Source organism: Epargyreus clarus, unplaced genomic scaffold, assembly GCF_041222505.1.
Source record: "Epargyreus clarus isolate Ecla_fem2 unplaced genomic scaffold, WU_Ecla_fem_2.2 ptg000017l, whole genome shotgun sequence".
NCBI lineage: Eukaryota > Metazoa > Arthropoda > Insecta > Lepidoptera > Hesperiidae > Epargyreus > Epargyreus clarus.
In genome coordinates this window covers 12208112-12234836 of record NW_027332225.1, presented here as the reverse complement: position 1 = coordinate 12234836, position 26725 = coordinate 12208112, and the positions used below count along the sequence as shown (strand labels likewise).

Sequence of the window (26725 nt, the reverse complement as noted above, 5' to 3'; positions counted from 1 at the left end):
TCATGGATGTAATCAACCCCAGATAGAATTAGTTTCCTATCTCAGGTTGGTCGCAAGTGCGTTGCTGAGGACTAGGTTGGCACCTCAGATAAATATGTCTCCCTTCAAACCAGAACACAACAGCCACAAAATATTAGTTTTCATTTTGTGCAGCAGCGCTGATCATTGCCTTTATTAGGCGGAAATAGATGTACTGATGGTGTCCGGAATCGAACCACAGAGGGTCCTATCTTCAATTGAATGTGGATATTTCTATTTTATTTCTACCCAAACAATATTAGTTAGTATACCCTCATTTAACATGATATTTTATAACCTCAATATACACGTAACACTTTGACAGCTAATTATGTTAGTTTTCAACTTTAGCACAATGTTATGCATAGTTTGTTAGTTCATTAACCGACTAATTTAAGTTTATTGGTAACTAACTACTCACGTCCATCAAAACATTATAGTGGAAGTATTAAGTTTGCATATTTGCTGATTTATGTGTGTTTAAAGTGAAAGTTATTATAATTTTAACCAAGTGTTAGGAGCGAAGGCTAATAAGGCGAAGGTTTTTCGAGCGTATGTATTGTATCTCATTCTTTGGCATGATTCTACAGCCCAAGTACTTTGATATTATTATAAGGTGTCATTAGATTCATTTTAGTAGCACGAGTGACTTCAAAATTCAGAATTTAACTACTACTTCAAAATACTTACTTCAAAACTTAAGCAAATCAAATATTTACGGCATTTGTCCACCGCCACCGTCACCGATAATTTTAATGACGGCGCCGAAGTAGCGTACATACATTTACTATAGCCGCTTGTCCACCGCTTGTCCGTCACCCGAGCACCGTCATCCCGGCCGCCGATATTTCGAGTAGATCGGCGTGACCGCTAGATCGGCACCGAGATTTTGACGGCCGATGTGCCGGCAATATAAAACACATTGGAACTTGTCTATACACTGCCCTCACACGCGTGACAGCAGGAACAAATTAAACCGCTGATATCGGTGGCGGTGAACAAACTATCGCCGTCACGACATATTAAAATCTGCCCCAAAATAATCTCGTTCTCCGTATGGGCTCGGCAACGATGCGGTGGACAAACGACCTTAGCGTCTCTTATTTTCTTTTTTTCGCATAAATAAGTCGCATATGCCATGCGACTTATTTATGTAGACGAAATTCTCGTTTTTGATTTCAAAATTTTTTTGTCATCAAAGGCATAGTAAAATTTGTTAAAGAATTCCATATTTTCTTAATAAATGACACTCATATAATATTATTATGTACACTATTTTTTAATACACTTAATTACTTTATTATTTACAGGTAAGTCTCGATCAGTCGATGACACAGCCAAGGAGAACCCATGTCTTACTGGTAAGTCCCTCCAATTATCTAAAATTTGTAGCCTAAGTTATAAGACATAATGGCTATTAATTTTCTTTAATCGCCTTTAGTTTCACCTTTTAATACAAAAGTGGAAGGTAAGGTATATTTGTAAAACTACAGACAATACATATATAACTTTATTTTTATGTTTTTGTTTTTAAATCAAGATTAAATATTCAACTTGTATCCATAATATTTTCGGCCATTTAAAATTCTTTTTATAAAAAACACGAAAGAATTCCAATTTCAAATATTTACGCAAACAGAGCGAGTAATGTTTGCAGGGAAAACGTCTTAGAATAAATTCGGCAATTTTCACGGGACAGTCTCAAGCATTAGGTACTTGTCTCACAAAAGTCGGTAGGGTGTTTTCTGAGATTATTTACTGCTAGGTTACTATAATATATGTTCCATCAAACTTTACAAAAGTAGGATAGTTCAAATAATACTTCAATCTTAAAAAAATATTTGTCATCTAAAATAGTCAAAGATATTTTATAGCTATACACTGAATTAGTGTATGTAGTAGTGTACTAGCGGCCAGCAATTTATCTGTCGACCATTTTGTTAATATTGCGGATCGCAGAAGTCGTATCGTTATCTACAAGCTATTAAATATTAATCACGGTATGTACATTCAACGAAGCTTAGTTACCCAGGTAACTGGATTAGATCATTGGAGTTCTAAAGGACGGCTTTTGTAATATTTCCCCACACACATTATAATAAGATGTATGTAATTTTTTGAAGAGAAAGTAAACTGAGATGCCTATTAAGTACTTTGGATTAAAATTTTATAAAACCGAGTTATATTGTGAAGCGAGTCAATCGCTTTTCGTTGATCGCGTGACATTATCCATGGAACATGGCAGCTAATATAAATTTCATGAGCGAGCTATCTGCGCGTTGTTGTTTTATTAAAAAGACGGTTGTTTAGACCTGATTCATATTAAAAGTTGATATACTGTCACACCGTCGAGAACTTGTACTTTATATTATTAATCTGTTCATATTCGTGCGTGTAACTTATTAATATAGGAGTAGCAGATGAGCCTGTAGTTCACCTGATGGTAAGTAGTTACTACCGCATATGGATATCTGTAATCAACCCAAAATAATATTAGATTCCTACCTGAAGTCGGCCACAGATGCGCCGCTGCCCTGAGGACTAAGCTGGAATGACTCGGAAAAGTCTGTCTCCCTTACCACACCCTTCAAACCGGAACACAGCAGCGCCTAACACTGCTGTTATTAGGCATATATAGGTGTGGCGGTGGTGCCGCCGGAGTCGAACCACAAACGGTTCTACCACCTTCAGATTTTATATTTAATTCTTCGGCACGCCCGACAACTTAAACATCTCGATGGATTTTAACAGATGAGATATCGTTGGATTCGTCATAATTGTAGAAATAACATTGGCTATTTTTAAGCACTGGATTTTTTTTTGGTTTTACGATTATGTTTATTTTCCTACAGAGAAATTATCCAATAATCCTGTTATCTATCTCGTACATAAGTTCGCTTGCATAGTGATACGAAACTGTTAATTAGTAAGTTGATTTAATTAAGCTGTTTCGTGAATCGAACTTGTTACAAGAGCGTTAAAAGGTAGCTTTTCATTGAGATTTTAATAAGTAAAGCTTTAACATGTACGTGTCTTATACTGTTCTGTTTTCTAGTTAAGTTTGAAGTTATGAATGTGAGTAATACTTGATAGGATTAACGTAAAGTTACAAGCAAAAAAATATCTACAGTAAAAATGTGATATTCAAAATACAATTTTGATATTTGTGGTATTTTAGATGTATTTTTGTAGTTTAGCATAAGTAATTCACATTCAATGAAACCAATATAACATCAGTACCACTCTTAGATACACTTTTGTTTGAAGGTGGTAAGTGTGGTTCGGCTCAGGCAGCACTAACCCCACACCTATTTCTACACAATAACATCAGTGTTAACCGCTAATGTGCTCTGATTTGAAGGGTGTGGTGTGGGGTGGTCAAACTTTTCTGAGATATTTTAGTTTAGTCTTCAGGCGGCGCATCAGTGGCCAACCTCCCGCAGTAATCTTATATTATTTTGGGTTGATTACAGATGTCCATGGGCGACAGTAGCCACTTACCATCCAGGTGGTGGTGGTGGAGGTATATTATAAAAAAACATACATACGCTCGAAAAGTATTATCTTCCGCAATCCGGTAAAAACTACATCGTATTTTTATAACTCTTATTTTTAAATAGCACTTGTAATAATTTGTTGCTCGTTCATTAAGTTAATTCCATCAAACAGAACTCATAAAGGTTTCTCCAAACTTAGCATAGGTGTTCGAGCTTTACTTATTAAAACCTTGCTAAAAAGCTACCTTGTAACGCTCTTGTAACAAGTTCGTTTCACGAAACAGCTTAATTAAATCAGTTGAATAATTAACAGTTCCTTATCACTGCGCGAGAACTAATGAAGGAGATCATTAGTTAAATCTGGTGTAATAATCATGCACAATTACGCTAAGATTAGTACGTCAGGAATTATAGCAATTATACATTTGGACTGTTCTGTAAGACAATATTCTGAGGAAATTGGATGAGATTGTAATGGTTGAAGATCTTGGTATTAATTTATGGAGATCTTATAATAACGGGCGTGTGTGATTTAAGATATATGTAGGTATACACTGGATTAGATTTAAGTAAATAAGGTAGTGCTTACATTTGATAAATTTATCATAATAAGATTATAATTTGAATGTATAATTGTCGGAGTCAACCTGTTATTGTCTCACTGCTGGGCACGGGTTTCCTTTAAAAGTGGAAGAGGAAATGTGTTGGCCAAGCTGGTAGACATTACACACCTTCTTTTTGAAGGCCTACTTATCAGACAGGCGTATCCGCTTCCCAGGTCGCTACGGGAGCGTTCACGAGAGGAACGTCATGCGCGGGGTGCCGCAAGGTTCGGTACTGGGTCCACTACTGTGGAATATCGCATATGACGCAGTGCTGAAAACGGTGCTCCCACTAGGAGTGAGCATCGTTTGCTACGCCGATGACACCCTCGTTCTCACAGAAGGGGTGTCTTTTTCGAGAACGGCTCGGCTAGCAGAGCTCGGGGTAGCACGCGTCATAGCGAAGATCCGCGGGTTGGGCCTACAGGTAGCGTCCCAGAAAACCGAGGCGATATGGTTCCACGGCCGTAGGCTAAGAGTCGAGCCAGCTGAGACCTCAGTGCGTGTCGGCGAAGCGGATGTCCGGATAGGCAGGTTCATGAAGTACCTTGGCCTAATATTGGACAGCCGCTGGTGCTTCGACGAGCACTTCGATCGTCTCGTCCCTCGGATTCATAAGGTAGCGGGTGCCATGCACAGACTGCTGCCGAATCTCGGGGGACCAAGAGAAGAAGTCCGCCGTCTCTACGCGGGTGTGATACGCTCGATTGCGCTCTACGGTGCGCCGGTATGGTCGGACAAACTGTCTGCCAGCCGGCGTCGTGCGCGGAAACTGAATTCCGCGCAACGTACGATCGCAATCAGAGTCGCCCGAGGTTACCGTACCATTTCGTATGAGGCGGCGACAGTCCTGGGGCGGTTTCCGCCCCTGGACATTCTGGCGGATATGGACGCACGGGTCTTTCATAAGATCCGAGTCCTCCGTCAAAGGACTGAACTCTTCAACGAAGAGACGATCGGAGCGCTTCGGAGGAGAGCCAAATGGCGAGCTCTGAGGTGCTGGCGCGAACGGCTTCACGAGCCTAGGAACATACGCCAAAGGGTGGTTGACGCTATCCTACCGAACTTTCGGGCCTGGCTGAAGAGCAGGGGTAGAGTGACCTACCGCCTTACTCAGATACTCACCGGACATGGCTGTTTCGGTGAGTATCTGAAAAGGATACAAAGAGAAGAGACGGCCCGGTGTTACCATTGCGGGCACGACGAGGATTCCGCACAGCACACGCTGCAGTTCTGCCCGGCGTGGGAGTCGCAGCGGCGGATCCTCGTCGAAAAAGTGGGACCGGATCTCTCTCCGTCGGCCATCGTCGGAGCGATGGTTCAGCGCAGCGAAGCCTGGGACGGCATGATCACCTTCTGCGACATGGTCATGTGTGCGAAGGAAGACGCCGAGCGAGCAAGGGAGCGCGCTGAACCCGCTCGGAGGAGAAATCGCCGCGGCCGTACTTAGCGGTCCCCGGCGAGGTATCCCTGTAGTTCCGGGACAAGAATAGGGCTACGGTATCCCCTGCCTGTCGTAAGAGGCGACTAAAAGGGGGCTTCTGGGGTCGTGGGTGGCAAGAGTGGGAGCTCGAACCACCCAGCCAACGGCCCCGGGAAGGACGGCGGTATGTGTGGTCGCATACCGTCGTATGCACCAGACGGTGCGGTGAGCGATAAGCTCACCTGGGCGGAGCCCGACGGGGCAATGCGCTAAGAGGACTCCGGTTGCGTTCCTTTGGAGATCCCGGAGTCCTCTACGCAGCGCTGAGGACGGCCACCGGGGGGGTTTTAGTGCGGTAAGAGTCCCACATAACCCTGTGTCGCTCCCAAGGCATCGGGTACCTTTTGGAGGTTTCCCCCTCGTCAACAAAAAAAAAAAAAAAAAAAGACATTACACACCTTCTAGATTTTTTTAAAGAATTCTGAGGTCAGTAGATTTCCTTCTGATGTCTTCGATTCGAATCCTCGATGGAGTTGAAACTCTCCGATTGAGAGGCAAAATTTTAACCAATAGGCTATCTTTTTAAAACATATATCTTAATATGGCTAAAAGGAACTCGTAAGTTTCAGTAATTTTATGTTTGATTTCTTCTCGATTATCATATGAAATAAGGAAAAAACGGGATTTTTAATTTAAATAAAAGGTTTTACCGTAATCTGCGTAGTAACAATAGGTACAAAATCAGTAATGTAATATTCTGAGAACAACAATTATAACAAGTTACTGTAACATCGTTTCCACAGTATCAAGATTCAATTTGCCAATAGGAACCCTCAGCAATTTTTCCGTACGAATGAGAGGAAAATTATAGGTAGTTCCAACTGTGGCCCGATCCAATCAATTTTACAACGCCCAAGGTTCAGCTTTTCTATTATAGCCGTACTTGAAGTTTATGGAAAGTTATAATAAAGGTCAGCCCTATGATTCACTTTTTATACCTTTTTATAAAAAAACCTAATTGAGGAAATTTACGCGGGTGAGTGGGCGTAAGGTGGAAATAGGTGTGTCGGTGTTGCCACAGTCTAGTGGTAATCACCACGAGTTGCATAATAAGTAGTTGATAAGTAGTAGGTGGTAGGCATAAGGGATGACTTTCAAAAATCCTTTTCATGATGGATTAACCAAATTTGATAATGGGTTCATATATTCATGGGTTCTCATATTGTGTTAGGAAAAAAATTGACAACAAAAAATAAATATTTAAGTAATACATGGTTTACTTGTTAATTCGGACTAAAAAGACTTTATACAAACAAGATCCCAAACTAAATATGTAAGAGATAATTCTGAACCTTTTAATGTATTCTTACCAAAAAACAAAATCTTATATATTAAATCCTCGTGTCACAATGTTAGTTACCGTACTCCTCCGACACGGCTTCAACGATTTTCACCAAATTTTATAGGCATATTCAGTAGGTCTGAGAATCGGCTACTATTTATTTATCATACCCCTAAGTAATAAAGGTTGTTCACCCTTAACATTCTTTATTTATATGGCAACACAAAGTTTGCCGGGTCAGCTATTAAATGTCTAAAATTTACTCTTCGTGGTATCAAATCTGGAACCTTACCACGTTCCTGCGACCTTCACCAATTTCGGCACGAAACCATTATACCCGGGCACGCGAACTTATAAAACGTCGATCGTCCCGATATCATTTAGCGAACTTTTCCTATAGCACTTCATCCAACTTTCCCGAACTAAGTTCTCGAGTTATATTTTCTTTCTGTCCGTGTCGTTACTGAGAATCGTGACTGCCCTGATTAATTCATTCGAGTGGATAGAACGCTATTGTTTTCCCTTTTTATTTTTACTCGCGTGTACTACTAATAACGAGAGGCTGACATGCGAACTACAATTTTCAAAGGATTTTATCTTGTTTTTTTTTTAATATAGAAATTGCAGACGGTGGACTACATTCCATTTAATCTTAAGTAGTTACTGCCGCCCATGGACATCTGCAATCAACGGCGATAAAGCTGTACAGGCATTGTTGGCCCTAACTAAATTAAAATTCGTTGTGTAAGTAGCAACAATAATTTATTTGGTGTAACTGCTAATCTAGATGCACGAAATGTGTATACTAAACAAAAAAAAAATGCGTGTTTTCATTTTCCTCTATAAAGTTACCTACAGATATTCCGAGCAACCGAATATTGGACAGGAGTTTTTAGACCTGACCTCCTTTTTAGATAAATTACTCCGTCTAAGAAATCAACTTGTTATGGGTGTCGTCGAATTCTGTCGTCGTCGGCACAGATTAATAAATAGTTACTACGTAATCGTCGGTATCTAGGCAAACAGAATCTTTGAACTCGATTTTTACCCACTATGAACTGTCAGATTAATTAAAATTTTGCAACAATTATGAAAAACACATGACGATACACAATTTTAATATATTTGTCTAATTATTCGCGTAAGGATCATCTGAATGATTTTCCTGGTGCGATTTTAGCATGCAATTTAGTTTTTTTAACTATAATTTTATTTATTATAGCATGTAGTTCCTCTTATTCGGTCATACAAGCCCAGTAGGCTTATTTGGCTGTATTAATTATTTCGTGATATATTGTACCGTTATAATGAAGCTCTATTGTATTCCACACGAACGTGAATACGACCGACTTTATTCCTGTTTTATGATTACTTTATTAAATAAGCTTTTGATTCTTTCAAAGCTTACAAGTTTACGGGAAAAGTTACTTTCACTTTAATGTATATAGTCAAATTTTGTAAGGTTGATTTTGTAAAGACTTTTAATTGTAATTGTTTAAGACCTATCTAATGTAAGAGTAAGTCGGTTAAAATAAAAAAAAAAAACACATTTTCACGATTTATTTTATTTCATAGTGATAATATACTTTGCGAATAATCGATATAAATAAACGATTGTTTGGAACAAAATTTACATTCCAACCTGTTTTACTTTAATAGTGAAGTAGCATTTTGAACAAATTTTAAAATCAGAGATATCTTTACAATGTTCTTAAATGTATATTAAATCTGAATCACATGACCTGCATGGTGGTGTTTCGCCTTAACCCTTTTCAACCCGCAACAGTAACGGGTTGATGATACCACGATAAGCATTAAAAAAGGGTTTTAATTCAGAGCCCTAAAATCGTCGCCATGCGTTCAAACAAAACCTCGTGCGGATTATCTTTACAACCGAACATGTAAAATATTTGCTTTTGTTATTTTGACAAAATCCCCAACAAGTAAAAAGCGATTGTATCCGAGTATCCTTTGTAAGGCGTGTTACTGACATTTGGGGCGGGAGTGAAAAAATACAAAAATATTTACCAAGTCTGGTTTCAAGTTTACGAAACGCGTCCGTAAAATGTGGGAACGAAACGGAATATTTCGATTTGTCGTTGTTGTATGAAGCGGTTTGATTGCCTTGTGTAGTCTTGGGCCATTTTTCCTATAGAAAGGTCCATATCGATCTGTTTTTATTAGTATTTTCATCTTTATTGGACCTAATTTCGAACGAAATTCAGGCAGAAAACGAAACCGTTGTATTATCCGATGGCGAGTTGCACATGGACATGTGTAATTCACCAAATAGGATTATCTTGCCAAAGAGGGCTACAAAGAACTGACATGTATTGAATATGTAACATTTTGATTACTTTGAGTGATCATGGTGTCTTCTGAACCAGAAATAATTGTTCTAAGCCATCGATATACTACTAATAAAAACGAGTATAACGATGTTCTAAGCACATTTATTTATGAATACTTTATTAATGTAATGTTTTCTCATAATCATTTTATTATCATCATCATACCATATAAATATCTGTGTTAAATGTACTAAAGACTCGAATAAAGTGGCGCTTTTATTGCCTTTTAGGTTCCAACACAAAATAACAAAAAATATTCTGGGAACGGCGCAAAAAACAGCAATTGTGTCAAGATCGACGTTTGACATTTACGCTCTAATACGCAAAAGATTTAATCCCGGGAATCGTCTGTAAACATTCCTATTATCTGTATTATCAAACAGTATAAACAAAGATCACAAATATTTATTCGAGAACAATGGCGCACGTAAGATATCGTCAAAATTGTTTTTCTTGAAACACAAACTTTCGATACATATTTACATATCCTTTTCGCTAACAGAAGTACTACCGCTAGTGATGACGTCAACAGCCAGCTTATTCCCAAACAGCGCAAGTAATAGTCAGGGGATGAAAACTTTTGGTATACGGAATACGATTGCTTTTTAAGCGAAGCCGGTTTGAGCCGAAATGAGGTTGTGCGTTGGCGTTGGGTTTGTCCACAGTGCGCGGGTTTCGGGGTCGGAAATCTCTTATTTTTAATTGACTCCGAGTGTAGGGGACATGTCCGGAATTCAAATGTCACTCGTATCTGCGCGTTTTATTAATAAAGCCTACGTCACTTCGGCAGGGAACCTGTTGTACCTGGGCGAGTGATATTTTTATTAAGAATGTCGATAATGTTAATAATACGAATAGATTAAATGATGTTTCAGACGGTAATGGATTATAACGAATTAAATGATAGGAAACTTAATAGGGGGGCTGACGCGCTATGAATTCCTTCATATTCTATTTTATTTTGGAGTTTATTTTTCTTACCCTTCAATGTTAATTTGGAACACTTTATATACTTACCATATTCTTCAAATTAAAAGACGCAAAATGCTACAGTATATCCTTTAATAGAATTACGACAGTGTCACTTCTGTCGGAAAAACAACACCAGACTGCCTAAAAATATTCACCCCTACAATTAAGACGAGTCCAACGACACCTGACATTATGTTAAAATCTGTCAAACGAGACATACATACACATTACACACACATACTTACGCTCGAGAAACATTATATTCTCGCTATATATGAGATTAAATGAATATATTTTGTAACCTAAACCGAAATTTATTAAGAAATAATTAATTTCATGAAATATAAATATCACATCGCGTGCGTCCAAATTGATTCGCCTACGCATATTTCATATTGTCATACAATCAAGTGAAATTAATTAACAAATAAAATAATCACTACCCTTTGGTTATCGCAAAATTATGCAAATGAAATTGAATGAATTCTTAATTTAATTTGGGTTGTAGTAAATTGTAATTTATTTAAAGATAACGAAATACATATTCGATATCTAAAAATAACTAAAAAGGTGGGAGAACCCTCTGTGGTTCGATTGATTCCGGCGGCACCACCGCCATACCTAAGTTTGCCTAATGACAGCAGTTGTAAGCGTTGCTGTGTTTTCGTTTGTGGTAAGGTAACCATAATTTTCCGTGGCTTTCCAGCTTAATCCTCGAGAATGGCGCAGTGGCGTATCTGCGGCCGATCTTAGGTTGGAATCTAATCTTATCTGTGGTTGTTTATTATGTTTATGAGAGGCAGTAGCCACCATCAGGTGGATTCTGCTACTACTATATTATATTAACAAAAAAACATTTTGATGTTAACTTCCCTACTTAGTCGGATCAATGAGTAGTTTTAATTACTTTAACCGGTAGTAAGGGTTTTCTCTGGAGACCAATTTTAAGTAATTGGGAACATATCTATGAGGCAACTTATATATTGGAATTAAACATATAAACTGTGTGACATAATAAAATTGGAAAAAGTTACATTTAAATTCGACATCACACCAAAAAATTGTAAAATGAAAACGCCTCAATCGAAATCGAAACTTTAACAAATTAAGCGTCTTCAATTAAATTTAATTTCCTTCTAAGACTATTTCGTTAAAAAGAACATTCGTAAACCTTTCTGAACTTTACAGCTGAAATTCTGATTGAGGAGTCTATTGCTCTTCCGAACTTTTTTCACCCTCCCGCATCGAAACTTTAATCCTGGTACTAAGCGAACCTTAATTTTTGGACTGGATCCAAGTTGGCGAACTAGTTAAATTCAGAAAACCGATAAGACCTATTGTTTCAAACCTAACTTGCTAGAACAATGTGCTCAAATCGTGTTATTTAGTGGTTGCCGCAAGATACGTAAGTTCGCTTGTTACGTATTTACGAGTGTGTGGATATATCAGATCTGCGATATTCGCGATCAAGTTCTGTTACGATTGCATCTCACCATTACGTTTGTTATTAATTGTTTAAGAATTTACTTATGATATTAATGAAATATTTTTAACGCATTTCGGGAGGTAGCACACCCACATCTATCTTTAGAATACGACAATTTTTTTAACCGACTTCAAAAAGGAGGTGGTTATCAATTCGGCCGGTATCTTTTTTTTTTTTTCTTATGTATGTACACGAATTACTCCGCCGTTAGTGGACCGATTTTAATAATTCTTTTTTTATTGTATAGAGACGAGCTGGAAATTGGTCCCATTTAAATATGGTTAGGATCCATCGATGGGTTCTGAAGAAAATGAGGAGAACTCCTCCACCCATGTAAATATAACAGCCATAACTTCGCCGTTTATGAACCTATTTTAATGCCTTTAATTTCGTGTGTGTACAATTGCTACAAGTTGGTCCCATCTTAATATGATGAGGATCAGAGCGGGTTCTGAAGACAAAATATGTAACTCCTCAACCGATGGGTAAAATTGAGTTTTGTTTGAAGATATTTGGTGTAGGTTCTAATGAAATTGCAAAACCAGTTTATCATTGACTACTTAAGGGTCTGATAATGTGGCTCGGAGACAAAATATGTAACTCCTCAACCGATGGGAATAATTGAGTTGTGTTTGAAGATATTTGGTGTAGGTTCTAATGAAATTGCAAAGCCAGTTCATCATTGACTATTTGAGGGTCTGATAATGTGGCTCGGAGACAAAATATGTAACTCTTCAACCGGTGGGAATAACTGAGTTGTGTTTGAAGATATTTGGTGTAGGTTCTAATGAAATTAGAAAGCCAGTTCATCATTGACTATTTAAGGGTCTGATAATGTGGCCCGGAGTCAAAATATGAAACTCCTCAACCGATGGGAATAATTGAGTTGTGTTTGAAGATATTTGGTGTAAGTTCTAATAAAATTGCAAAGCCAGTTCATCATTGACTATTTAGTTAGGTTAGGTTGAAACATATAAGACAATATAAAACTAAGCGAGCAGGGCGCGGCAGCGCCCTGCGAGCGGGCGGTACCAATCAATGTAAATTCAGAACTTACCTTCATGCATGATCACAATTATACAATTTTACATTGTATTAATATAAATGTTAGTATGCCATCACTAAAAAGAGTGAAAAAAATTTTTTAACAAAAAATACAACCGACTTCTATGTCACTACAAAGTAAAAAAATATTGAAATAAATGTTGGTTTAGTACATATTTATGAAGTCGGCGCTCAATATATTTCGTTGGATAACGATGTAAACAGCGTGTCTAATATGTATCTCTAATTTTGTATCTCCAGGGAAGGGCGTGGATGCCAGTTAACTTACATATGATCGATCATCTTAATCATCAGGAGTAGCAACACATTTGTGATCTGCTGCTTGCAATCCTACGTTTGGACAGTGCATTGCGTTAGGCGTATTCACCACGTTCCTTCGATAAATATTTCCAAAGTGTTGTGAATTTATTAAATGCGACCGCTTACTGTGAGGTAGCACGCCACTTATCGCTCCTTCAATTTAAAAAATCAAAATCAGATCAAAAGGAATTGCCGCGAGACGGAATAAAGAACACTTTCTTAGTTTATCCTGTTTCAAACGGACCCTAAGATTGCGGATTTATTGCAACTGCAGTAGGTATCCCGATTACGTGCGGGCTTATAGGGGTTTCCTTTAGAGCCGCCGGATTAACTTTAAGGAGCACGACTTCTAACTAAGACGTTAAACAGCTTTCATTTGTCGATCGTGGAATCTGTAGTGCGAGTTTTATCTGATTTTATTTTTGCTGGTATTGGTACTATTATACCAGTAGGATTTGAACGTGTTTATATAAAAACCTTAAAATTTTCTAATTTACGCAATACAGGTCTGTGAATACAAACGTATCTTAATTTTCATACATACGAGTACACTAAAAGAGTAGTGATGTCATGATTATAATTTCGTGATTGTAACTATTCGATTTGTGTAACATAAAAGCTTTGTTCCGCAACGAAAATCGTGATTATTTCAATAAAAAATTTAATTCAATTCTATTACCTTTCAAATTATTATTATTTACTATTTATTACTTATACTTATTTATACAAAAATGCTATTCAATTGTAGGTGAACTTTCCAACGTTTTCTATGATAGAAAATGGGGATTTAATTTAAACATTAGGATAAGCCCGTCAAAATACAAATTATCGCTAAAATATTGAGTAAATTCTAGAATTTAAATCATGCAACTAATTTGCGAACAAAATCGGAAACAAGTTCAAAAACTTGTTATAAAATATTTGCGTATGATTTTAACGCAAATCTCCCTCACAAAATATATTGTATACTTCCCTTAGAATTCAGGTCTATTTAAACAAATTCGATATACCTGCATACTTTTATCTAATAAACTTTGGATTGGTTTGCATGTATCTCTTTGTACAGCTCTGGTTCTTATTTGCATTAATAATTCAAGGCCGCTTAGCCTCATCCTGTTTAAATTTACTCGGTACGGATTCACCCAGAATACTTTATTTTTACGCGACCGTATTTTCTTCTGATTACGGATTTTGTCCCACCCTAAACTAATGACGAGTAGCTATTTGTATAACACAAGCGACGCTGAGCCGTATTTCTTGTCGGAAACTGTCGTCAACGGGCACTGACTTTGACCCTGTACCCTTAGTATGAGTTTTTACGTTTTGATAAACAATACTGTTTTTGTATTTGTTTATGTATTTGCCCATACATCAGCGCCCCTAGCGGACTGTATCAGAACTGATTGGAAATGTATGAAAAATACGTAAGCTCTAAATGCGTAAGCTCTAATGTTACACAAGCATTACACGTATAACGTTGTATAGCATACGAGTATATTATTATTAGTTTTAGCCTACTGTAATAGTTTGTACATCTCTTTTGCATTAATGAAGTGAGTAAGAATTTAGATAATCCACCATGTTCGCCAAATTTAGATTGGTATACTTCAGAAACCTTTATGAACTCTTTTAAACTCCCAGTCTACATGTTTGCCTGACGATGTCTTCCGTCCAAAAGTAATTTGGTATGGAATTTACTCCATGAATACGATGGAAATCATAAAGGTTTAGAACACATATTCGTCACTCGTTACAGAATCACATCATTGACTGTTAAGTAGTTATTAAGGAAATTTAAGGGGCGATAAGTCGATTATGGCACCATAGAATGTTTCCCTATTAAATGAAATAAATGTATTTATGTTTGTACTTAGTAGCATGGGCCGTAACCAACTACCAAATATTTGTGTCGTTTTATTTTGCGACAATTAAAAAGTTCACGGACAGTTAACCTTAACAAAATGTGTGAGTTAACTTGCCTTTGCATATTGGCTTTCAGATATTTTTGATTGATCTAACATGGGTGTTGTCAGATCAATCAAAAATATCGATTCGTAATTTGTTTTGTCGGATCAAGTCATATTACATATTTTTTTTTCTATGATGCTAATTTACTGCCATTAAAATATTATGTATGATTTTTCGTAATACTATTTTTAATATTTCAATATCATAGAGTGCTTTAATTTAAAAAAACGTTTCTAAAAATTAACGTAGTTTTTTTCCTATTGTCGCATGTTCTTATCTCGCTTATTGTATGACAATTGCGTATGTTTAATCGCGGTCCCCAAGTATATTTTTATGTAGCTTAAACGTTCATAGCCAATTTCAGACTTGAGCAAAAGTAAAATATTAGGACGCTGTTGTTCCACTAACAGCTGGGGCAAATCTCGTTTGAAATGTGGTTTCTTTTTATTCTCCCCAAATATTATGTTTTTGCTTCTTTTGAAAGTATTGAAGTAACCTAATTAAAATGGGATTTTATTATTTACTTCATACTTGTGTTTTATACACGGGTTATATTTTTTAATAATAAATAATATTTGTAATAATAAGTGTAGTGATACCTATTTGTAGTCTAAAGTAGTTGGTGCGTTCCGGTGGAAAGATAAGGAGGCAACCCATAGATTAGTAAAGATACTTCGCCGCCTTGAACTTGAATGAAGCCACAAATGGCTTATTATCGTAAGTTCTTTTTTTGAATTCTTGACAAATAAAAACATTTTTAGAGAAAATCTAGGAATAAATAACTAATACTGCGTAATTTACATGAATTTACATAATAAATAAATAATTATTTCAAATATTTTAGGGATATTTTAGCACGGAGACGTGGCAAAACATTTTTACGCAACTATTTCAATTCTCAAAACTGGGCACATTTTCTAGTTAGGAGTGAGTAATCTTTACTAATCTATGAGGCAACCATGTTAGTTCTGAGGAGTTCCACCGCATCTATGATCGGACTCCGGGTAGAAAGGGTTCTATCTGGAGTTTTATCAGATGTCCATTAGAGGCAGTTTTAAAATTACCATTCAGTGAACTGAAAGCTCGTTTGCTGCTCTTATCTTATACAAAGTATCATTCTCTTACTAATTTCTCCTTCACGACATGACTTAATAGTATATGCATTGAATTTGAAGTCAGTTTAAGTAAATGGCCTACCCCACTGGTCATATCACAAACAACAAAAATCATGCCATACCTATTTGATTTCTGTCATAATTCATTAGTGTTAAGTCCCCTAAGATGATTTGATGATAATTTTACGTTTTCATAAAAATTACTGTCTATGTATTTGTTTACGTATTTCCCATACATTTCTAATCAGTTCCGATACAGTCCGCTGGGAACGCTGATCAGAAATGTGTAGGCAAATACGTAAACAAATATAAAAGCAGTAATTTTTGTAAAAAACGTAAAAACTGATACTAAGTGTACAGATCACACTTCATACCCGATCTTTCTATAAGGGATATACCTATTTATTGTACAAACGAAGCCTCCCGTAGAGAAGGCTTCACGGCTCGCTTGTCACTGTTACAGTGCACATCGTGTCCGGCGGAGTATCTTAGTATGAAGGAATTGTGTGATGAAGTCAACGGCTGTAAGGTCGCATACACACTGTCTAACCTTGTCAATCTAATTTTTATTGAGAATTTTAAATATCTGTATGGAATATAGGTGGAAATGTAAATATATAATCTGTGTGGAATTGGCATTCACAAAGTTGCATTGTACCCATATATTGTATGTATTGTTATATAATTTTATAAATACACTATATAATACGCATGTATAACCTTTAATTTATTTATTTTTTTAATTCAATAACTTTTTATACGTAAGACGGTTCACGTTTTTTTAATCGTTATAAGTACGTTGAAATGACAACATTACGTTGTTAATAACGTTTAAACGGAATAAATAATGATAAAAAATAGCAATTAATATGTTATAAAATATTTATTTACTTATCAGGTGGATTTTGTCTCGACAACAAAATGACAGACCCGGATAGACATTCAATATTAATATCTTCTTTACCTTCCTTTAAACTATACCTGACGTTATAATATTTAAAATAAACTTAATTTAAAAGTAATAATAACGTAATATTTCTAGTTGTAAGCACTGGGGCAAAATATATCGAAAAGGGCGATTCGAGCCTTAGGGCCGTAGCTTAAGGGGATTGTGTAAACGCGTCGCCGATTCTTACGTAGATGGGCTTTGAATAAGCCGCTTTTTCCGCTATTTTATTCGTTTCAGTGATCATTTTGGCCAAGTTTTAAGATAAATTGTAAGTAACTTCTTTTCAGTATGTTAATCAAATAAAAGTTAAAAGTTTTTTATTATCAAACTCCAACCAATTATTCTTGATATTATACGAGTATACGTAAATACAGACTCTTTTGAGCCTGCGGAATTAAAATACTAATTGTTTTTTTGTTATTTTTTATATACAATATTACCTAATACATAATAAAATAAATACCCTTAAAAATATTTTGAGAGGATCATAATGAAACGACATGATTTCAAGGTTACGTAAATATTTGAAAAAATATTACTCCTAAGTGAGGCAAGTAACATAGATATTTGCAAAAAACTATCAAGATAAGGTATCCCATACATCTTCTTATCTTCAAGTGGTCTTAATTCCTCTTGTCACATACAAAACATCTTAAATGGCGATCTCGTTCAGTCCTCTGTTTTGCCAACTCAAACGTCATTTACAATGTTTCACGCTGCGATCTGTCAATAGTATTTATTGAGACGGATAGACTGGATGACTAGGTTCTTTTTCTTCATTGTAATCCGGGAAAATACCCCGTTTTAGCTTTTTCCCTATACAAAGTTCTTTACACTATGTTTCCTTGTAGTGTTTTAATTGCATTTTCACATACATCCATGATGCGCGGTCGCTCGTATAAGTCATCCATTTGATGTAGATAGCATAGATATACGATTAAATTGATAACCCATGTGTCACAGCCGTCACTTGATATCTCTGGAATTAATTTAGATCTATTTTCTTTTGTTCTAGCTTTTGTGAACGGCCATGTCTATTTATATCACATGTTATTTTTTAAGCCAGTAACATTTTTATCAAAAGAACAGCATGTATAACTATGCTATATTGTGCTTAAGCCTGTGTTTTAGCTAAATAATCACTTCACCAATTTACTCCTATTCAGTATCAATGATTTGGAAATTTGACAATAAACGGCACTGACCACCAAAATTTCCCTCAAAGAGAAATCCAACGTTTTCCTAAATATGTTGTCCATACATCGACAACAAAGAAAACAAACTAAATACAAATCACTGGATCATTTCCTGTTGTTGTTGTTAAAAACAACACAAATGTATTTAAAAGGTCCTGTTTTGCAATTGTTGTTTGAATGGGCCTAACAATATCAAAACATGGCCGTCAGTGATGTTATCAAAAATAATAGTCTGCGGAAGTAGTAAGGGATCTTCTTCACTACAACCTATAAGATAGCGTGTTTTATTATAATTTTATAGACAAACACATCAATATTTTATCACTTGCTAAAGCAAGTACGAATAAAAATGAATGAAAGAAAGTAAGTAGAAATGAATGAAAGGAAGTAAGAATGTGATGTGTTTATTGAACTTACAAGTAAAACAATTCTTACACAATGCTTGTGTTTGGTAATAAATGCCCATAAGTGGCGATAACTAATTAGCATTTAGTGAGTTGCCGGAGTAACACCAGATAATCGCACCACAGTGGAATAATAGCGCTGTGAAAATTGTGACTATAATTTACCTATTTTATGATTTTTTTTATAATATAGGAGTAGCAGACGAGCATGCAGTCCACCTGATACTAAGGGGAGATCGGCCACCGATGCATCGCTATCCCTGAGGTGTAGTTAGTAAGGGATACCACTCTTAAAACCAAAATACAACCGCGCTTAATACTGATGTTATTGATAAAGAAAAGGATATTCAACCCGTTTAATATTTCTTAGAGTATTACGATAACGCAACCGCGCGTGGAATTAGAATAAAAACGCTCCGTGACTTTTGCGTTTAAACAGTACCCTTAGTATGAGCTTTTACGTTTGCTCGAAAATGTTCCACGTTTATGAATGCGTTCATACAGCACTCCCGTGGACAGCACTGGAACTAAAATTTCGCATTATGAGTTTTAAGGACTGAATAGTCAATTGTAACATTTAATTTTACAAATATAAAATAATGCATTTATTTTTACATTATTATTAATTGAATTTTGGTAACGTTATAGTTCCGTTTTTAAACTTATATTGTGGAATTTTAGTTCTGATACGGTCCACGGGGGTGCTGTATGTGCGAATTCGTAAACGTTTAACGTTTTCGAGCAAACGTAAAAACTCATACTAAGGGTATTGGATATTTTTGCCATTGAAAAACTTCATCGTCTATTATCCCGCCTTCGGTGAAACAAGCTACGATCGGTTATAAAATTTTATAGGCAACAAATAAGTTTATACGTACTGGAGAGTTGCTATAATTTCTTGTGGCGGTTTATGTCGCAATGTTTCGAATTTATCGCGCAATAATTTTGAATGTGTAACATATTCGCATAATGGGAAGTGTTATGACGAGATCGGGCGTGTTTAGCCAACGATCGTTTATTGTAATTCTCTTTAACGGCACTTGGACTGTTTTATTCGTTATATTATAACGTTATTTTTAGTCGTTATATTATTGTTATGTTATTTTGTAACGGTTATGTATTACTAAAATATCATTTGTTTTTAAAGTGCCTTTATTTTAAGTGATATTTTTGTACACTATGCAGCTTCATAACTATTACATTAAAACCGAATAATGCAACTATACATATTATAAAAAAATATCAGTTGTTGCGAATTAGTTTTCGATATTGTGGAGCATTATCATCAACCATTTATTCTACCTATTCTATGAAATGCTTGATATGGGCCCCCTGAAGCCGTGTTCGGGTTTAAAGGGTTTGGCAAGGGAGATATACTTATCCAAGTCATTTCAGCATAGCCCTCATGAGTAGTAACGAATCAGTGGCTGACTACAGGTAGGACTTTTATTTTATCTGGGGCTGATTACAGATATTCAGAGACTGGATTGGATATCTGTACCTAATTGCTGGAAACTACTACTACATGTTCGTTTGCGTTGAGTGTTGAAGTAATACTAGAAATCGACACCGCATTTATATCAGAGTTGCATTACTTTAAGTCATTATAATTGTGTATATTAAACGAGGTTGAAGAGCTAAGAGATGCGGATTCCCGGAGATACTAAGCCTACGGAGATACGGAGATACAACGGTACTGTGGAAAGAACCTACAACGCTAACAAAAGCCAGCTATACCTGCGGAGGGCGATGCACTCGCTGAATGACGGTGATACACACTACTGGAGAGGACTGACAACTTTCCATCAATATATTCCAAATGGAAATCAAATACTAGAGAATTAATATAAGAAATAAAAACGCTTAAAAATACAGCCTGTATCATTCCCACAATTTAGACGAACCCAACAACACCTCATACGTTAAATCCTTTAAGCCGTGGCTGCAAGTGGTTCCAAATGATGAGACATATACGCCCGAAAAAGATTAATCTTTAAATTTAAAGATTAGTCGGGTATAAATAGTATTTTTGGTTGCAGCCTATAAATTGCCATATTGTAATATGTATTATACTCAAATTAGTGGATGACGTCTCGTTCAAAGGAATCTTCATTATAGATTACCTTTTAGGACTTAGCGGTCACTAAAATTTTATATTTTGTGAATTATTACTGAATGACTTAGTCCAAAGACGCACATGCTATTGAGTATAGCATTGAAATTAAATTCTGAGATAGCACAATAAATATGTGTTAAATTAATTACGAAAAACAAACTTGAGGACCTTTAAAGCCGTGTGTATCAGTCTTTTGAACCATGAGTACAGAAAAATCCATACAAACGCCTAAGTAAGGGCGACGACCGACGTGGATTTTAATATTGTACTGTACTATTATGAAAATGAAGTAGCAATTAAGTTTTAATTGACGAGTTGTAAAGCAAATGTACAGCACACCGTACACTTGGTAAATAGATAAAAAGACGCATAGGTAATATATTAAGAAGGTTTACGGGAACAAGAAGTTACAACAAGAATTTAAGTAGATAATTACAAGTTGAATTTAATAAAACGATATTAAATATAATATTTTATCACGAAATAGTACTACTTTTACATCTACTTTTTAGACAATAGTTCTACCATGTCATACAGTAGTGGCTATCATACATCAAATCTGCTACTTTTTGGTGTTCTTTTCGGTCACTCAGAACAGCGTCAACTCATAACAATTATGTCAAGTGTTACTTAAAACGTTGTGTTAAGTATACTATGCACAGACGGATCCAGATAGTCATTATAACAATTTATCATTCACCTGAAAGTGGTAGAACCCTTTGGGGTTCGACTCCGGCGGCACCACCGCCACACTATTTCTGCCTAATAACAGCAGCGCTAAGCACTGCTGTCGTCTGGTTTGAAGGATATGGTAAGGGAGACATATTTTCCGAGGCGTTCCAGCTTAGTCCTCAGGGGTAACGGCGCATCTTCGGCCAACCTCAGATAGGAATATCTTATGCTATCTAATGTTGATTACAGATGCCCATGGACGGCAGTAGCGATTATTATTTTTTTTTTTGTATAGGCCAACGACGGCACTTACAAATTGTCAGGTACAATTACCATTAGATGGACTGCATGCTCGTCTGCTGCTGATCCGTGATAAAAAAATCCTCAGGGTTTTGTAAAGACTACCAATTCGCACTAGAAATCAGTACTTGATGTCTACGTAAATTAGTGCTGAGAGCAACATCGTAAATCATGTGTATGTGTAAATAAACTCGCTAATGATTAATGTTCATAATTCGATAAACAATTTTTATTAACAATGCGTAACCATCTACGTTTTAATCAATAGCTCATTAGGAAAATTAAGCTGGAAATTCAGAAGCTTGAGCCCTTCAAGGATATCATGATTGCAAAGTTGGCCGTAATTTGATATTGGCTGAACTTAAGAATTCTCTTTATTAATATTAAATGTGTTAAATATTCCTTAGTAAGTCTTAATTACTAAGTATCTTTTAGATTTCTCCTTTGGAATTTGTAGCTTTTGGAATTTACTAATCTCTATGACTGCTAAAGTGAAATTATATTTGAAATTGATGACGTAAGGTTGCGGAGATTTGTAGTCTTCGGCGGCAGAAACATCTCCACATTTATTACTGCTTTGTAGAAATATTAGGAACTATGTTTTATGGATAAAGAATTTGGTAAGACAAATTACTTAAACATAACATTACTCTTTTGGTTTTCTGTTGTGACCGTAAGCTAGACATCTATGATCGACTACTGCTAAAAATCCTATTTCGTTGGAAGTTTTCAATATGCCAACATTGGACAAAGACTGCGTAATGCCTGTACGCGTGTGCTCAACAAAAAATACCTTTCGTTTCGCAGAAAAAATCAAAAAACCTTACTAAGCTACACGAAATCACGTGGATGTTTGCCGTACTTTATATTTAAAAATGCGCTGAAAGGGCAATTAAGTTGGCCATTAAACAACGCTTGTTCACTAACTGGGCGGTATGTTCTGCGTAAAAGGTATTTTTACGATTCGCTAGATGGGGTTCATAAAGAAGTTTAATTGAAATGGCTTATTCTTTGCTTTATGACTTCTACAATTCAATCGTAAAGCACGATTCTGTGGTAAAATACTCATCGTGTTAATTCATTCCTTTGAGCAGATAAAGTTCTTTTAAATTAATTGAAAAGCAGATTGAGAATTTTTCTGTATGTTCTTGTCTTCTATTTTTCTTCCATTGGCAGGTGCTTTAGTCGGGATTTGTATTTACTTTTTCAGTATGGACAAACAAATGATATCAAAGCGTTCCAGATACTAGTTAAATACGTACAATTTTTCAAAGACTATTTGTAATTAATCTCCTGCTGTAATTATAAAGAACCGTGAGGTAATTTACTTATACACACGGGAATCTATCTACAAATAATTACGTTGCTTATGGGCTACACGGGAAATCTTCTTCTTCATAAACATATTTTAACAGTGGAGCAGTAAATTAAAAGTTGTTAGGATATATTAGTATTTGATAATTTTATGTACTTAGTTGGTACGCCTTACTAATGACATAGAAACAAGAATTTTTAAAGTTGTTACATTTTCATTAAGTTAGATAACAGTAACGATGTATCAGCTATGAACATTATACATGATGACAACGACGGCTCGAGTATAAAGACAAAATAAAATAGAAGCACTAAGAGATTTCAATCTGTCCCCAGATCAGATACAGTATGCGATTTGAATATCATGCAGCGCAATATCAGACAGTTCCGTTCCACTCAGAAAATTAGGATCGATACTAGCTACCGTCAAAGCGAAATGTGGTGTATTAATACGATAAATCTTCACGTTACAATGGAGTTCCGGCGAAATAAAACGTCCACGAAATGCTGGCGTGTTCTCGAAGTTGGACGATTTATGACGTTCGGGCGACGACAGATATCGTCGATAGAGATGATTAACCTACACGATAGTTCTTTAGTGCAGTTTTGTCTCATGCTTTCTTCTAGCTGGCTACACTGACACTCAGCTTGAGTTGCAGATTCTTTTAATGCAACATAAATCTGTATTGAACAATATTTGCGTTGGTCTTTTGTTACTTATTTAATTATTAGTAATATAGAGATGATATATTATGTAAATTGATTATATGGAAAAGAAGTAAATATATAAGAACCTTACATCTGAGATAGACTTGGACAAAGTTTATATTATATTCCACCACAATAAATACATTCTAACAATATACATACAATTACTAAAATTAATTCATCAGCTAGATGTGTTACTTGATTATTATCTAACATAAAAATCGATTAAAACTGGATTGATCATTCAATTCAAATAAAACACATAACTCTATTTCGTTTAAGAATAATATTACCTCGTTTGAGAACGAAGAATTTAAATAACTCAACGGTAAGGTTTAACTTTGAAAGAAACGACATAAAGTGTAAAACTTGAAGAAATGAAGGAAGCGCTGTATTTCACACGACGCCACTACATCCTCATAACCATAGAGATTTGTACGTAACGACAGGATACAACCGGGGATAATTACGTGACTATGTCACGCGAAATGCTACTCCTCCAACAATTTTCGCATACATCGCCCGTTTTCCACCGTACCGTACGCGAAATTGTTTGCCAAACGGGCAATGTACCCGTAAATTGTTCACACACGTAAATGACAGCTGCAACGCTAGTTACATAGAAGAGGTCGTGTCCCATATTTCAGTTCTAAGGGACTGTTTGTTGAGGGTGGGTAATAGTGGCTGGAGGTGGTTGATCCCTCGCCCCCTAAATTGAAATTCTCAACCCTTTCTCGTGGTGCGGTCACATTTAGACCCTTGCTTCACAGCTCCTGATTAAAGATTAGCGAACCGATTATAATAAATTGATTAGTAGCATAATACATTTTATGTATTATACAAAACTAACAGTCAGCCAATCCAGACTCAAATTCTGGAAGTAGCACTTTTCAGATTTAATAACAATTCTTCTATGCTAAGTCCCAAATTTGAAAAATACATTAACCATAACTACTTACACTTGCTAAATAAAAAAAACTTTATTATTCTAATTAGGTTCTTTACTAAATTATTTTTCTTCATCTATGACCAACCCTAACTTAGCAAGACGTTTTGTCCAAATGGAAGAACTGACAAAAGAATCATAATTAAGAATATTATTATTCTCCATAAAATATATAACTTACAAATAAATCATATAAAATGTTTTGGAATTCCTTTTTCGTATCACACAGGTTCGTGCCTGCGTGCGGTTCTAGTCCGGATGCGTACCACTCGCATCATTTCATAGATACTTTTCATGTAAGCGCCACGCACGCGAAATGCAGACTTTAATGACTGCAGTCGAGTAATTCACGAATGCAGGCAGATGCGGATCTTAGATGAGTACAATACACAGATTGATCAATCCTAACAAGAAAATGTAACCAGTTTTAAGAATTGAAATTTTGCGTAAATAAAGTTTTGCCACGTCTCCGTTCTAAAATGTTTGAAATACTTATTTGTTTTCTATTAAAATTCCGTAATATTAGTTATTACGTAAATTTTCTCAAAATTTGTGAAAAATTCAAACAATAAATGATAAAATCATCCTTTTGTGACTTCATTAAATTTGAAGTCGGTGAAGTATCTTTCTATTTTACTTAACTAAAATGCGGACTTAAACCCGTGTGACAAGAAAAAGGTTTCTAATATTGTAAGCCCGCAAAAAGGCTCGGAAGATAGCAAGAATATATTTTAAAACTTATCGTTCTAAACTTTATTGTGAGACACGCTACTAATTTAAAATGTCCTTTCGCGGTTTGGACAGTGAAGTCAAGTTAACTAAAGTTCAACTAATGACGTGACATTTTGTTTTGTTTGTCTATTAATACGTAAAGCGAATTGTGTATGCTGTTTGTTTTACTGTAATTTACTATGGTTTTGGGATCAGGGATTTTGCTTGCGGGTAATTTAAATAATGTAGCGGTTTTAAATGTATTTCATGACGTTAATTTTATAGTAGGGCATTATAATTGTTAACTTAGTAAATAAGAATGCTTTATGTATTTTTTACCAAAATGCGAAGAACAATGTTTTTCGTGCGTGTAGCTCTAGGGTCACATTCTTTGGTGTACTGTAAGGAAGTCTTCTTAGGAAGCTTAAGTGATATTGTTTATTTTTAAACGCCAAATGTCAAATACCACACACTATCTCCAATAGTTCCGAACTATCTAATGTTCCTATAATGCATTCAGAAATGTAATATTAAACGTTTCATGTTCCCTATCGGCAAGGCTTTCCTAGTATGCTCTACCGAAAAGCGACTTATAAATTGACACTTATTTCAGTTTTAATTTTAAGCTGTTACTTGTCAAAGTAATCTTATACGAAACACGCACTACAAGTTCCGAATTATCTAATGTTCCTCTAATGAACATTCAGAAATGTAACATCAAACGTTTCATGTTCTATATCGGCAATGCTCTCCTCGTATGTTCTATCGAAAAAAGCCTTATAAGTAGGCACTTAACTTTTATTTTCAAACTGTCAAATGTCAAAGTAATATTATAACAAACGCGCACTAAGAGTACCGATCCGTCTAATGTTCCTTTAATGCACATTCAGAAATGTAACATCAAACGTTTCATTTTCTATATCGGCAATGCTCTCCTCGTATGCTCTATCGAAAAGCGGCTTACAGATAGGCACTTATTTCAGTTTTATTTTTAAACTGTCAAATGTCAAAGTAATCTTATACCAAACATGCACTAAAAGTTCCGAACTGTCTAATGTTCCTCTAATGCACATTCAGAAATGTAATACCAAATGTCCCTGTTCCTGTCGACATTCCAGCCCGAGCTGTGTTTCGCTTTAAGCCTAGTATTTACGACCTGAAAATTCGCTAAGAGCAGGGACGGTATTTTACGGTGTTGAATGCATTTACTTGTCACGCTTTCAGAGCTGACCAGTACGTGAAATATGTGCTGTAGGTTATTTCTGTTGCT

The 26725-nt window shown here is 35.9% G+C and overlaps 1 protein-coding gene across 1 annotated transcript in view; it reads left to right on the top strand.

Annotated features, from left to right (window-relative positions):
• Positions 1–26725, top strand: part of nAChRalpha1 (nicotinic acetylcholine receptor alpha1) — a 319225-nt gene that overhangs the window by 61163 nt on the left and 231337 nt on the right. Inside the window, exon 2 of the mRNA XM_073082300.1 lies at positions 1329–1379. The gene's annotated coding sequence lies outside the window, so the exon portion shown is untranslated. The remainder of the gene's footprint in view (positions 1–1328; positions 1380–26725) is intronic.